We start from the raw sequence: 16625 nt of genomic DNA on the forward strand, positions 1-16625 counted from the left end.
GGCCTACTCGTAAGATATAATCGAGTTGTGCAGATAGGTTTGTTTTGGGGCAATTTTCACCAATTTCGGTCAAAAATGTTAACGATGCGACTCAGGTTCAAAGGTCAATTTTAGCAATTTTTTTTTATTTCAAATTTCGAACCACTGACACGTGGTCTTTCTATTGGGGAAAGGTGTTGGGTCACATCGTACCGGGAAATTCCTGAAATATTACTAAAATGGCAAACTATCAGCTACACCGCGTGCCATTATTTCCCTTTTGTCTTAAAGGTCGCGGATTACCGACCGGGTTACCGACCAAGATATCTTTGATAAACACGCAGAGATTATGTATAGGCTTGACGGTATAGTGCGCATGCGCTAGCTTCAACGTTATGCTCAGCGTTTTGAACTCCGCATGTTTATCGGTACGGCGAACACGTCGAGCAGACCAAAGCCGGCGCTCGCGCTCCGTACCGTCGAAAAAGCAAGCGAGGTCCACAAAAGCGGACCTGAAAAAAGACGGCAACGTGCGCAAAGGTCGATTTAAATGTAAAACAGTTCGACTTTGGCTCATATTCCCTGCAATAACGATCAAGAATGCAGTGAAGAGTCAGATTTGGCCGAGGACGCAGACGATAACGGAGACGTGCTCAGTTCAACAACTATGAAAGTATTTGACACGCTGCTTTTCGAACATATTAGGCTATGCTGATTACATACCCGAGTCCAAAAATTAGCCTGAGCGAGATGAAACTTCTGTTAGTTGCGATAATTTTATCACTCTTGCTGTACATGCTAGGTGTTAGTATCGTGTTCTTTTATATTTTTAATCTCGAAGTTTCATCTTTCTATCGTGCAGTCTTTTCGTGTCTGCTGAGAAACCTTGAACAACACCGTACCCAACATCACGCGACACTTATGTCAAGGAGTTTCCCAAGCGGGTGCAGGAGTTCATACACACATAATGCAGATTCACAAGAGCAAGTTCACCGATCTGCTAATTTTTCGAAACGAAATGCAAATATTTTTTTTATTTCATGCCTTTTCTTTCTTTAAATATAACCCAAAAATTAAATTACGTCAAACGTGAATTGCGAGGGTTCACAAATGATTCTTGTGTGCGTGTTGTCTAAACTTATCAATTACCCGCAGACTCCACAGCTGCTAGCTGGACCTCAACACTGAACGTAAAACAAACCCGGCTCAACTTCTAGAAGTGCTGAAACTAGCAATTTTTGCTATATGAGGTCAGTCATCAAAAGTTTGACTAAAAGTAAAAATCTCCAAAATAATAATAATGTGTGCGCTGGTATTGCGCAAGTCGAGTGACTCCACTGTAGACTAGTCGATACTCTGTCTCTCGGAACACGCTGTCGATGACAGCCTGCACTGTTCTACACTACGGCGTGATTATTATTAGTTTGATAAAATCGGTACAAGAACACATATAAATAAAGTTTGAAAAAATAACACGAGTCAATCTCTCCCGTCTTAACGAAGGGCGACAAGTTTTTTGCAGTGCGGTGCAAAAGCTAAGAAAATACAACAGACATTTTATGTTGTCAAGAGTTACATGTGTTCGTCTCATCTTGAGGTAGGAAAACTAGCCAGTGACGTCCCGTTCGCACAGTGTTGGTGCTAACATGAACTTGACAATCATTTTTCACAAAGAACATGCATAAATTGCCGATCGCAAGACAGGAAGTAGACAACTTGAGTCAAGAACAAGTGAATGCCCGATCGCGTTCGCGCGACGACAGCACAGAGGTCTCGATCAGATAGACTTTTTTACGCAAGTTCGACGTCTTCGTCTTGACTGTGAACTCTGGTAACCAGATTGTAACCGTTGAGACAACAGTATACAGTTAATATGCTAGTTAAACATTCCAAAAATGGATTAAATCGCTAATTACCCCTCTGTGTTTGTTGTGTAAATACCACCCACTGCTGCACTAAGCATTTGCCAGTTCAGTGTATAATTTCTTTCTGTTTTCACACGATCTGCAATCCTAAACGTATTCAAAATTCCCAAAACTGACTCTAAATATTTCAACTTAGTCCTGGAGTAAGAAAATTTGCCGAAAATAGTGCGCGAGTCGGACTTCTTGGTCACAATGTGTGACGCATAGGTCGTTTACACAAATCGTCGATTTTCTCAGTTCCGTTTTTAGCAGTGCGTACATTATTCAAATATGTATAAGTCGGCGGCGCCTGGACAGACTAGCCTGATTTTCACCTGTGGACAGTGAATGAATATATCTGAAAGAACAGGTCTCAGATTTCCGATAAAGGGCCTGGAAGTGAACATATCTTGACAAACGTGAACAAAGGCCGATAATTTATGCAAAAAACGTCAAGTTGACACTTTGAAGGCGCATTGTGCGAAAACAAAAGCGAATTTCAAAAATCCGGGACACAGTTTTTTGCCAGTATACCAATCCGTCGATTGCCGTAAACAGATCACCAAAACCGATTGGAGATTTGTACTTACAGTTTTTTGAGTAAAAAAACTAAAAAACACGTGTTTTTGAGTAAACAGCCGTATGCACACTGTTTTTGAAAAACTAACAAATTTTCTGAACTTTCCGTTGACCGAGCAGATAGACAAAGTACCACATGTCGAGTCTGTGACCACGTCTTCTTTGTGAAAATGAGGATTGAAAATAAGTGACAATGAACCTGAGTTGCTACCTTAAAAATCTTGTTTTCTGACCGAAATCATACTAAACCTATATTGGGTTAACTTTTGTTACAAATTGGGTTGATTGTTACAAATAGGGTTGACGTGTCAACCCTATTTGTAACAATCAACCCTATTTGTAACAATCAACCCTATTTGTAACAAAATTTAACCAACTTGTAACAAAACCTAATTTTCAAAAAAACTTGGCCGTATTTGACGAAATCTTGATGAAATATACATATTAGTATGTTTTGGGGCAATTTTTATTTTTTCCTTGTCGAAACTCATTTTTTCCGAAAATGCTCGTTAGATTAAATTTCGTTGTGCAGGTTGCCTAGTATAAGAGGCCTACTCGTAAGATATAATCAAGTTGTGCAGATACATGCCAAAGGTTTGTTTCGGGGCAATTTTCACCATTTTCGGTCAAAAATGTTAAAAATCTTCTTTTCTGACCAAAATCATACTAAACCTATATGGGGTTAACTTTTGTTACAAATTGGGTTGATTGTTACAAATAGGGTTGACGTGTCAACCCTATTTGTAACAATCAACCCTATTTGTAACAATCAACCCAATTTGTAACAAAAGTTAACCCCATATAGGTTTAGTATGATTTTGGTCAGAAAAGAAGATTTTAGCATTTTCGACCGAAATTGGTGAAAATTGCCCCGAAAAAACCTTTGGCATGTATCTGCACAACTCGATTATATCTTACGAGTAGGCCTCTTATACTAGGCAACCTGCACAACGAAAGTTAATCTAACGAGCATTTTCGGAAAAAATGAGTTTCGACAAGGAAAAAATAAAAATTGCCCCAAAACATACTAATATGTATATTTCATCAAGATTTCATCAAATACGGCCAAGTTTTGTAGAAAATTAGGTTTTGTTTCAAGTTGGTTAAATTTTGTTACAAATAGGGTTGATTGTTACAAATAGGGTTGACACGTCAACCCTATTTGTAACAATCAACCCAATTTGTAACAAAAGTTAACCCCATATAGGTTTAGTATGATTTCGGTCAGAAAACAAGATTTTTAACATTTTCGACCGAAATTGGTGAAAATTGCCCCGAAAAAACCTTTGGCATGTATCTGCACAACTCGATTATATCTTACGAGTAGGCCTCTTATACTAGGCAACCTGCACAACGAAAGTTAATCTAACGAGCATTTTCGGAAAAAATGAGTTTCGACAAGGAAAAAATAAAAATTGCCCCAAAACATACTAATATGTATATTTCATCAAGATTTCATCAAATACGGCCAAGTTTTGTAGAAAATTAGGTTTTGTTTCAAGTTGGTTAAATTTTGTTACAAATAGGGTTGATTGTTACAAATAGGGTTGACACGTCAACCCTATTTGTAACAATCAACCCAATTTGTAACAAAAGCAGTTTCGGAAAAATGAGTTTTGACAAGGAAAAAAAAGAAAATTGCCCTCAAACATACAAATATGCATATTTTATTAATATTTCAACATATACGGCAAAGTTTTTTTGAAAATTAATTTTGTTACAAATAGGGTTGATTGTTACAAATAGGGTTGACACATGTCACCCCTATTTGTAACAATCAACCAGTTTGTAACAAAAGCAGTTTCGGAAAAATGAGTTTTGAAAAGGAAAAAAAAAGAAAATTGCCCTCAAACATACAAATATGCATATTTTATTAATATTTCAACATATACGGCAAAGTTTTTTTGAAAATTAAATTTTGTTACAAATAGGGTTGATTGTTACAAATAGGGGTGATACACATGTTGTGTCAGCAAAGGGTGTGTCAACTGCTCCAAGGAAAATTCAAACACTAATGAATTGGCCCGTACCTACACTGTTATGTGAAGTGATCAAGGATAGAACACCAATTAAACGCCTTTTTCTAACACTTTTTGAACGTATGGGGGCCCGTTCTGGTCAAAATTATGTTTTATTAATTTTAGTATGTTAGATTTAATTTTATGTAGACTGGAATTAATTTACTAGCACCTTGAATTAATTGTATGTTTCTTTTAATTAATTTTTATATGCTTTAATTAATTTTGTGTAGTTATGCCGAATTAATTTTATGTATTCCAATTAATTATTTCTGCTTATCTTTGCTGTAATTAATTTTAGGTAGTCTAGAATTAATTTGCTAACATTTCAAATTATTTACATGTTTTTTATGTGCCGGAATTAATTTTATGTAGTCTAGATTTAATAAATTAATTCCTTCAATTAATTTTGGGTTCAAAATGTTTTCACGTGCTGCAATTAATTTAATGTGTGCTAGAATTAATTTCTACTAGTGTCTTGGATTAATTTTGTGTTTGGTCGAAGTAATTATGTGTGTTCGCTCGAATTAATTATGTGTTTGAGCGAATTAATTATATGTGTTCGCTCGAATTAATTATATGTGTTTGCTCGAATTAATTATATGTGTTTGCTCGAATTATTTTCGGCCGATCCCACAGTCCTTTGCGCACGCTTTCTTAAATCAATATGGCGGCTCCCGACCGGAGTGGTATTATTCAGGCGCTCGAACCGTGATCAGATCTGTGAAAATGGAAATCAATAAACTGATCACAAAAACTTTTGTAGTGTCTCCTGTCTGAGGGATCGTGTATGTGATTGCCCATAGAGCGAAGCCCGACCAATTTTGTGTTTACGTCAGACGCGAACGTTCACCCTTTCTATCGGGCTTTGCCAATCATCGTGTAGGCCTACTGTAGTGTAGTGCAGTGTAAAGCGTACGCAGCATTCGAAAATGAAATCTGCCGAACAGATATCTACGAATATGAAAACCAATAAAGAACTTAACAATGACCACCAGGAAATGTCTCCAAGCTTGATTACTGTCAAATGTCCCTAATTACAAATATAGCATTCGGCAGTTTCACCTCTATCTGTATACAGATAGACACAGGCGCTTAAACTGTTGCTACGCAAAGCCAGCCTGTTTCTCCTCCAGTATACAGGCCGACTTCGCGTAGCCTCTGTCTATCTGTATACAGATAGGTTAAAGTGCCGAATGCTTTATTTTTAATAAGGGACATTTGACAGTAATCAAGCTTGGAGACATTGACTGGTGGTCATTGTTAAGTTCTTTATTGGCTTTCATATTCGTAGATATCTGTTCGGCAGATTTCATTTTCGAATGCTGCGTACGCTTACGGTGTACACTGCACTACACTACAGTACACTACGATGATTGGCAAAGCCCGATAGAAAGGGTGAACGTTCGCGTCTGACGTAAACACAAAATTGGTCCGGCTTCCTCTATCTGCAATCACATACACGATCCCTCAGACAGGAGACACTACAAAAGTTTTTGTGATCAGTTTATTGGTTTCCATTTTCACAGATCACGGTTCGAGCGCCTGAATAACTATGCCACTCGAGGAATGGAAGGTTACAAAAAAAGTACAAAAAGCACGATTAGAAGCACCAAAGTGTGCGCATGCGTGCATCCTCGTACGCGGATGTCATTTCAAAGATCAAAGCAACGTGCTTTTGAGATACTTGTTTTGTACCTCTAGAACCACAATCGTAGTGAAATCCACATGTGATCGTATCGTCCGTGCTCTCTATTTGCATATACGACTGGTGCTTCTTGCGAGACATATTTCGTATCCTTAGAAGCACACTGTAAAAAGACATGAAAATAAAGAAATTGCACAATATTCCACTGTACTGAAAACACCTTTTTTCCCCATATTTTGTGCCTTAGAAGCACACTATTAAAAACATGAAAATATAAAGAAATTGCACCATTTTAACTTAACTTGCTGATGAATTTCTTTCACAAGTTATTAGGCAATTGTGACGTATCTTCTACTGACCATCTTTAATTAAAAAAACACACTTTTTCATTATATCTTCCCATTTGTGCTTCTTGCAAGACATATTTGTGTCCTTAGAAGCACACTATGAAAAAACATGACAATGCAAAGAAATTGCACCATTTTACCATAACTTATTGATGAAATCATTTCACGTTTTATGAAGAAATTGCGACTTATCTTCTACTGACCATCTTTAATTAAAAAAAAACACACTTTTTCCTTATATCTTCCGATTTGTGCTTCTTGCAAGACATATTTTGTATCCTTAGAAGCACACTATTAAAAAAAACATGAAAAATATAAAAACTTTTCCTTTGATATTATGGCTGGTGCTTCTTGCGAGACATGTTTTGTGTCCTCAGAAGCACACTGTAAAAAGACATGAAAATAAAGAAATTGCACCATTTTCAACTGTACTGAAAACACCTTTTTCCCCCATTAAATTATGACTTTGCTTCTTGCGAGACATATTTTTGCCTTAGAAGCACACTATTAAAAACATGAAAATATAAAGAAATTGCACCATTTTAACTTAACTTGCTGATGAATTTCTTTCACAAGTTATTAAGCAATTGTGACGTATCTTCTACTGACCATCTTTAATTAAAAAAAACACACTTTTTCCTCATATCTTCCGATTTGTGCTTCTTGCAAAACATATTTTGTGTCCTTAGAAGCACACTATTAAAAAAACATGACAATATAAAGAAATTGCACCATTTTACCATAACTTATTGATGAAATTATTTCACGTTTTATGAAGCAATTGTGACTTATCTTCTACTGACCATCTTTAATTAAAAAAAACCACACTTTTTCCTTATATCTTCCGATTTGTGCTTCTTGCAAGACATATTTTGTATCCTTAGAAGCACACTATTAAAAAAACATGAAAATATAAAGAAATTGCACCATTTTACCATAACTTATTGATGAAATTATTTCACGTTTTATGAAGCAATTGTGCCTTATCTTCTACGAAGACCACTTTCAATTGAATAAAAAAAATTTCCTTTGATATTATGGCTGGTGATACTTGCGAGACATGTTTTGTGTCCTCAGAAGCACACTGTCAAAACACATGAAAATACAAATAAATTACACCATTTTAACTTAACTTACTGATGAATTTCTTTCATATTTTATTAAGCAATTGTGACTTATCTTCTACTGACCATCTTTAATTAAAAAAAACCACTTTTTCCTTTTATCTTCCAATTTGTGCTTCTTGCGAGACATATTTTGTGTCCTTAGAAGCACACTATGAAAAACATGAAAATATAAAGAAATTGCACCATTTTACCATAACTTATTGATGAAATTATTTCATGTTTTATGAAGCAATGGTGACTTATCTTCCACAGACCAATTTTAATAATTCAAATAAAAAAACACACTTTCCTATTGAATTATGACTTGTGCTTCTTGCGAGACATATTTTGTATCCTTAGAAGCACATTGTTAAAAAACATGAAAATATAAAGAAATTGCACCATTTTACCATAACTTATTGATGAAATTATTTCATGTTTTATGAAGCAATTGTGACTTATCTTCCACAGACCAATTTTAATAATTCAAAAAAAAAAAAACCACACTTTCCTATTGAATTATGACTTGTGCTTCTTGCGAGACATATTTTGTATCCTTAGAAGCACATCGTTAAAAAACATGAAAATATAAAGAAATTGCACCATTTTACCATAACTTAGTGATAAAATTATTTCACGTTTTATGAAGCAATTGTGCCTTATCTTCTACGAAGACCACTTTCAATTGAATAAAAAAAATTTTCTTTGATATTATGGCTGGTGCTTCTTGCGAGACATGTTTTGTGTCCTCAAAAACACACTGTCAAAACACATGAAAATATAAATAAATTACACCATTTTAACTTAACTTACTGATGAATTTCTTTCATATTTTATTAAGCGATTGTAACTTATCTCCTACTGACCATCTTTAATATAAAAAAAAAAACACTTTTCCTTTTATCTTCCAATTGTGCTTCTTGCGAGACATATTTTGTATCCTTAGAAGCACATGTGTTAAAAACCTTAAATATAAAGAACTTGCACCGTTTTAACGTAACTTACTGATGAAATTCTTTCATATTTGACTAAGCGATTGTGACTTATGTTGTTCAGACCGATTTAATTCGGTAAAAACACTTCTCCGTTTATATTCTGACTTGTGATTCCTGCGAGACATATTATATATCCTGAAAAGCACACTGTTAATAAAAGACATGAAAATAAAGAAGTTGCACCATTTTAAGGTAGCTCTTTGATGAAATCCTTCCACAGCATCGTGATTTATCTTCTACAGACCTCCTTTTATTCAAAAAATCCCTCTTCTTATTATAATTCGGTGTATCTGAGGACCAATCTTCGGTTTAAAAATTAACCTTCATGTGTATCAAATAACAACCATTTTTTGATGTTGAAACATAAAAATATTCTGCTGGTTATCATCGCGTCTTTAAACACATCTTGAAGATTTTTAAGCGCTAATTCGAGGTTATGACAGGTAAGTATAAAGGGAACAAAAGACAATCCATCTGTTAATATATTCATAAACTTTTGATAGTGTAAAAACGTGGCAATTAGTAAACATTGAATGTATTCTCTCTTGTTTTTGCTTTCTGGTGATGACAAGTATTTCAGTCATTTCTTGGAAAGTGAATGGATGTCACGTCTTTGTAACGATACAACTTTCTGTCTTCACGAAGTGTAACCATTGCGCTGACTTTAATTTTCTACAAGAAACCCATTCTACAATGGCAAATCAGGCACATTGGAAAGTTGTTTGGCGTGTGCCTATTTACTTCTTGTATGGAACTAGCAATTTTGCTGGTGTTACGGTGCTGTTTCTGCGAAACAAAAATGTTGATGTTGTTTCTGTCAAAAGTATCGTTCAAGATCGATTACTGCATTTGCATGTTAAAATGGATGATACTTCCTATCATTTGCTCAATGTTTTTGCTCCTACCAATGGAGATGGTCGTTACATTTTCTTTCAAAGGCTCCGTACAGATTCATGAAATATGAATAAAACTTACCCATACCCCAAGTTTAACATCGCAAATTACAGTGGATCGCAAATTCTACCAATTATTGCTAGACATAATAAGAAATGCAATGCTTTGTATGAAATCTGTTTTATTTGCTACAGAAATATACCAGAAATATGAAATTGACTTTTAATAGAAAAAATATTTGGATTGTATGGCTGTAATAGCCATATTTTGAAGAGTAACGCATTATCACAGTACTGCAGACTGGCACCTTTTTTCAAATTGTTAAATTATTCTTGTGAGTCATCTACTGAGCTTAACCTGGCTTGTTTAGTATAAGAAAGGCAATTTATTAGTCTTCATGTAATGTAATGTTCAATATTGTCTTTCTTTGTTTCTGAAATAAGACAAACATTTACCCGATACCATAAAGTTTGTATCGGAAATTACTGTTACAGCTAATCTCAAATTTTACCAAAGTTTTACTTAGATATATTACAAAGACAATACTTTGTATGAAATCTGCTTTATTTGCTGCAGGGAAATGTCATAAATATATCAAGACTTTTCATAGCAAAAAAAAAATGCCATACTTTTGCTACACATGATACAGAAGGCAACGTTTATATAAAATATGATTTGATGTTTGTTTCAAAAGTATGTAACAAATATGAAATAAACGTTAATGGGAAGATAATATGATTTAGTAGCCATTTGGATCATTTTGGTGGGGCACCCAGATATGGCACATGTATGTGTTTCAGCAAATTTGCCATGATACGTGGGTACCCTTCCAAATATGATCCAAATGGCTACTAAATCATATCATATTCCTGTTAAAACTTATTTCATATTTGTGAAATAATCGTAATCATACCAATCCATAATCCGATAACACTAGGTCAGAATTCGTATGTACGTAATACAACAGTTGTAAACATAGACACAAAACAGCACAGAACAGAATAACCAGTATTCAAACAAAGTCAAATTCATGAAAGAAAGATATATGGACCTCTGGCCAAAAGACCAAGAAGTGCTGTCAGATGTTTCGAAAATACTACGCGCATTCTGCCCCACATGTGGTACCCGCCATACATCAATCGCCAAGTTAAGCTTATTGGTGACGAAGGCCCAATGTCACCGATGCTATCAGTGATCATTTCTCGAAGAGAGATATAATTGTATTTGTCTACCAGCTTGCGATACCTGCCAAAAAGCGTTTGACATAATTCTGGAACAAAAACAGATTTCATATGAGCATAGCCTTTAGTATAAAAAGTTAAGGCATTGTAAAAATGGTAGAGTTTGAGAATCGCTATTGCCTCCCGATGTTATTTTCTGTTAAAATTATTTCTTATTCTAGAGATCCCAAGGCTTGTTACAACCGATAACATAGTAACTAACCGATAACGTAGTAATTTTTTCTAACCGATAACGTAGTAATTTTTCCTAACCGACAATGTATCAACAAATTTACCGATAACGTATCAAATCAACTGAGAATAGATTGGATCAAGTGATTCCTGGGATAGATCCATAGGGATAGATCTATCCTCGATCGAACGATCAATCCATTGATCAATCGATTGATCGACCGATTGATCTATCGATGAACTGATCTATCAATCGAGCAATATTTCTATCGATTGAATGAATTGATCGATTACTCGACTAATGGAACGATTGATAAATCTACATATGTATATATATAATATTATATATATATATATTTCGATGGATAGATAGATCGGTCGTTGCTTAGATAAATAGAGAGAGAGTGTATCAAATCAACCCATAATGTAGCCAAGTGAATAATAACGTATCAAATCAACCGATGATGTATATATTGAATCAACCAATTATATATTGAATCAACCAATAACCTAGCCAAGTCAAGTAAACATTCCAATCAACTGATAATGCATCAAGTCAACAAATAAATTATTAATCGACCGATAAAGTATTAATAAATGGAAACCAACTGAATATAAATGAGTGTTGTATCTTTGTTTTTTTTTCAAAATCAATCAGTTACACCTTCAAAGTTACATATACTTGGAGTATACTGTTTTCGTGATATTACTCAGACATCACGAATCGAATTTCATCAATTTGGGAAATGCGAACTAATTGATAAGTATTCCTGCAGGATGAATTAAAGATACAACAGACATGATGTGAGTGTCTTTATTGACACATTTTGTAAGTTTGGAGGACTTTGAACAAAAGTTTTCTATATGACCGATTATAAAATTTCGTTACTTACAACGTCAGTAATATCAAAATGACGATAAGCCTTTACAAAATAATTGCAATCATACCCATCCGTAATCTGATAACACTAGGTCAAAATTCGTAATACACAAGTTATAAAACATAGACTCTTGACAGAACAGAGCAGATAATAAAGTACCCGTATGCACTCATGTAACTCTAATTCTAGGGCTGAATTACAGGTAAATCTGGACTCATTGCTCAATTGAATTCCTTATAATCAAAATTCACTCCTGTATAAGCAAGCCAATAGATTTGCAGACAACATATTGCTTTTTTCTTTCCTTTTTATCCTTTCTGTCGTTATTCACGTAAATAACTGACGCTAATATTCCATTCAGAACTGTACATATATTTCACTGTTATATTAAGCTGGAAAAATTGTGCGTTGCTGCACTAAAAGTCAAACCACAGAACTGTTGCTATACAAAAATACTAAAACAACACTGCTGTGCATTAATCTCTGCGTGCATTCCTATGTCGTTTTCATGTTTTTTGCGCACTCTTGTTGGTTAAAGAGTAAAAAAGTGAGGAGAAATTTAAAAAACCGCGTCACCGCATCATTTTTGCAATATGTCTAGTATGGGAAACAAACTTAAATTTGTAACAATTTACGCTAAACGGAAAAAAATAATTGAAGAAAAGAAAATTGAGTACGAGACAATGTGATTACAAATCGATCTATAGATATATCTATCAATCTATCTAATGACGAATTTGTCGATCGATAAATCGATCTATCGATTAATGATCTATTTTTTAATCGAATTTATAGATCCTTCGTTCTATCGATCGATCTGCCCATCAATTTATCGATCGATCGATCGACCGACCATCTATCAAACATCAATATATAGATCGATCGATCTATCGATTGAGTGATCGATTTATCTAGCGATACATTGATCGACCTATCTATCTAGATCTATCCATCTATCTATCTATCCATCTATCTAATATCTATCTATCTATAAATCGATCGATCTATCGCTCCCGATGAATCACCTAATCAGATATTATCAGTTAATTGATACAGTATTGGTTGTTTTGATGCAGTATTGGTTGACTTTTCTACGTTATCAGTTGATTTAATCCGTTATTGGTTCATTGATACGTTATCGGTAAATTTGTTGATCCGTTATCGGTTATTAAAAATTACTACGTTATCGGGTTTGATACGTTATTGGTTAGTAACAAAGTTATCGGTTGTAACAAGGCTTCTGAAAAATACAGGTTTGTTATCCGGGGGAGTGCATGTAGCCCCTCTAGCCCACGGCACATAAACGTATACTTTCAACTAATGCTGATGATATAAATACTCTTGTTACTCGTAAAACTGAATTTAGGGTTAAAATATTGGTTTTCTGTTTACAAGCATGCCAGCAAAAATTATCTATCGTAAGTCTCTCGGGTCTTTTGGTTGGCCCTTGGCGTGGGCGTACTGATCACCTGCTTGTTTGTAACCAAACTCTTCCATCTTTTGATTTGCCTCTGTCCTCCTGCTTTTATCATCGATGAAATTCAACATAATTTTCTTGATTTCCTCTTGCAAGGAAAACTTTGGTCACCAAATCAATCAGTTTTTGCTCCATTGAAGTAGGAGGGCAAAACCTTATCGATATCTTTTCACGTTTGAAAGCTTTTAGGTGGTAATATCTTCAAAAAATCTGTATTTAGGTCTGGATAATCCTTCACTTTTGTTCGCTGTTACACCTCTCAACTTTTTATAGTCAGTTTTCAGTATGTTTCAGGATGTCTACCTAGATTTTATCTTTAGCTTTTGAAAATTAAAATGGTCAGTAGAAGATAAGTCACAATTGCTTAATAAACTGTGTAAGAATTTAATCAATGAGTTACGTTAAAACGTGTGCAATTTCTTTTATTTTCATGTTTTTTAACAATGTGCTTCTTAGGATACAAAATATGTCTCGCAAGAAGCACAAGTCATGATTCAATAGGAAAGTGTGGTTTTTTATTTGAATTATTAAAATTGTTCTTTGGAAGATAAGTCACATTGCTTCATAAAACATAAAATAATTTCATCAATAAGTTTTGGTAAGATGGTGCAATTCTTAAATTTTCATGGTTTTAATAGTGGGCTTCTCGGGACACAAAATATGTTTGCAAGAAGCACAAATTGGAAGATAAAAGGAAAAAGAGGGTTTTTTTTAATTAACGATGGTTAGTAGAAGATAAGTCACAATCGCTTAATAAAATATGAAAGACATTCATCAGTAAGTTAAGTTAAAATGGTGTAATTTCTTAAAAACTTTATATTTTCATGTTTCTCATAGTGTGCTTCTAAGGACACAAAATGTGTCTCGCAAGAAGCACCAGTCATAATATCAAAGGAAAAAGTTTTTTTTTTCAATTGAAAGTGGACGGTAGAAGATAAGTCACAATTGCTAATAACTGTGAAAACAATTAATCAATGAGTTACGTTAAAACGGTGCAATTTCTTTATATTTTCATGTTTTTTAACAATGTGCTTTTAAGCGTATAAAATATGTCTCGCAAGAAGCACAAGTCATAATTCAATAGGAAAGTGTGTTTTTTATTTGAATTATTAAAATTGTTCTGTGAAAGATAAGTCAAAATTGCTTCATAAAACATGAAATAATTTCATCAATAAGTTATGGTAAAAAGGTGCAATTTCTTTATATTTTCATGTTTTTAATAGTGTGCTTCTAAGGACACAAAATATGTTTTGCAAGAAGCACAAATTGGAAGATAAGAGGAAAAGTGTTTTTTTTTATTTAAAGATGGTCAGTAGAAGATAAGTCACAATTGCTTCATAAAACGGAAAGTAATTTCATCAATAAGTTATGGTAAAATGGTGCTATTTCTTTATATTTCATGTTTTCATAGTGTGCTTCTGAGGACACAAAATATGTCTCGCAAGAAGCACCAGTCATAATATCAAAGGAAAAAGTTTTTTTTTTAATTGAAAGTGGTCGTTAGAAGATAAGTCACAATCGCTTAATAAAATATGAAAGAAATTCATCAGTAAGTTAAGTTAAAATGGTGTAATTTCTTTATATTTTCATGTTTTTCATAGTGTGCTTCTAAGGATACAAAATATGTCTCGCAAGAAGCACCAGTCATAATATCAAAGGAAAAAGTTTTTTTTCAATTGAAAGTGGTCGGTCTGTTGAAGATAAGTCACCATTGCTTCATAAAACATCAAATAATGCATCAATAAGTTATGGTAAATGGTGCAATTTCTTTATATTTTCATGTTTTTAATAGTGTGCTTCTAAGGACACAAAATATGTCTCGCAAGAAGCACAAATTGGAAGATAAAAGGAAAAAGTGGTTTTTTTTTAATTAAAGATGGTCAGTAGAAGATAAGTCACAATCGCTTAATAAAATATGAAAGAAATTCATCAGTAAGTTAAGTTAAAATGGTGTAATTTATTTGTATTTTCATGTGTTTTGACAGTGTGCTTCTGAGGACACAAAACATGTCTCGCAAGAAGCACCAGCCATAATATCAAAGGAAAAGTTTTTATATTTTCATGTGTTTTTTAATAGTGTGCTTCTAAGGATACAAAATATGTCTTGCAAGAAGCACAAATTGGAAGATATAAGGAAAAAGTGTGTTTTTTTTAATTAAAGATGGTCAGTAGAAGATAAGTCGCAATTTCTTCATAAAACGTGAAATGATTTCATCAATAAGTTATGGTAAAATGGTGCAATTTCCTTGCATTGTCATGTTTTTTCATAGTGTGCTTCTAAGGACACAAAATATGTCTTGCAAGAAGCACAAATGGGAAGATATAATGAAAAAGTGTGTTGTTTAGTTAAAGATGGTCAGTAGAAGATACGTCACAATTGCCTAATAACTTGTGAAAGAAATTCATCAGCCAGTTAAGTTAAAATGGTGCAATTTCTTTATATTTTCATGTTTTTAATAGTGTGCTTCTAAGGCACAAAATATGGGGAAAAGGTGTTTCAGTACAGTGGAATATGGTGCAATTTCTTTATTTTCATGTCTTTTTACAGTGTGCTTCTAAGGATACGAAATATGTCTCGCAAGAAGCACCAGTCGTATATGCAAATAGAGAGCACGGACGATACGATCACATGTGGATTTCACTACGATTGTGGTTCTAGAGGTACAAAACAAGTATCTCAAGAAGCACGTTGCTTTGATCTTTCAAATGACATCCGCGTACGAGGATGCACGCATGCGCACACTTTGGTGCTTCTAATCGTGCTTTTTGTACTTTTTTTGTAACCTTCCATTCCTGGCCACTCCGGTCGGGAGCCGCCATATTGATTTAAGAAAGCGTGCGCAAAGGACTGTGGGATCGGCCGAAAATAATTCGAGCAAACACATATAATTAATTCGTGCAAAACACATATAATTAATTCGAGCGAACACATATAATTAATCGCTCAAACACATAATTAATTCAAGACACTAATAGAACTTGATTCTAATAGCACACATTAACTAAATTAATAAAAAATTAATAATTTGAAATGTTAGCAAAATTAATTCTAGACTACATAAAATTAATTACAGCAAAGATAAGCAGAAATAATTGATTGGAACAAATAAAATTAATTCGGCATGACTACACAAAATTAATTAAAGCATATAAAAATTAATTAAAGGAAACATACAATTAATTCGAGGTGCTAGTAAATTAATTCCAGTCTACATAACATTAATTCTAACATACTAAAATTAATAAAACATAATTTTGACCAGAACGGGCCCTCATATGAACGCGTCTAGACGTTCAGAAATCTAAGACTACATGTTTAACCAAGATTTAATTTTTGAACACACGTGTGCAGATTTTGCACACTATGTGTTCTTCAGACATAATA

The sequence above is a fragment of the Ptychodera flava genome, chromosome 3 (genome assembly GCF_041260155.1).
Source record: "Ptychodera flava strain L36383 chromosome 3, AS_Pfla_20210202, whole genome shotgun sequence".
In the NCBI taxonomy this organism is placed as follows: domain Eukaryota; kingdom Metazoa; phylum Hemichordata; class Enteropneusta; family Ptychoderidae; genus Ptychodera; species Ptychodera flava.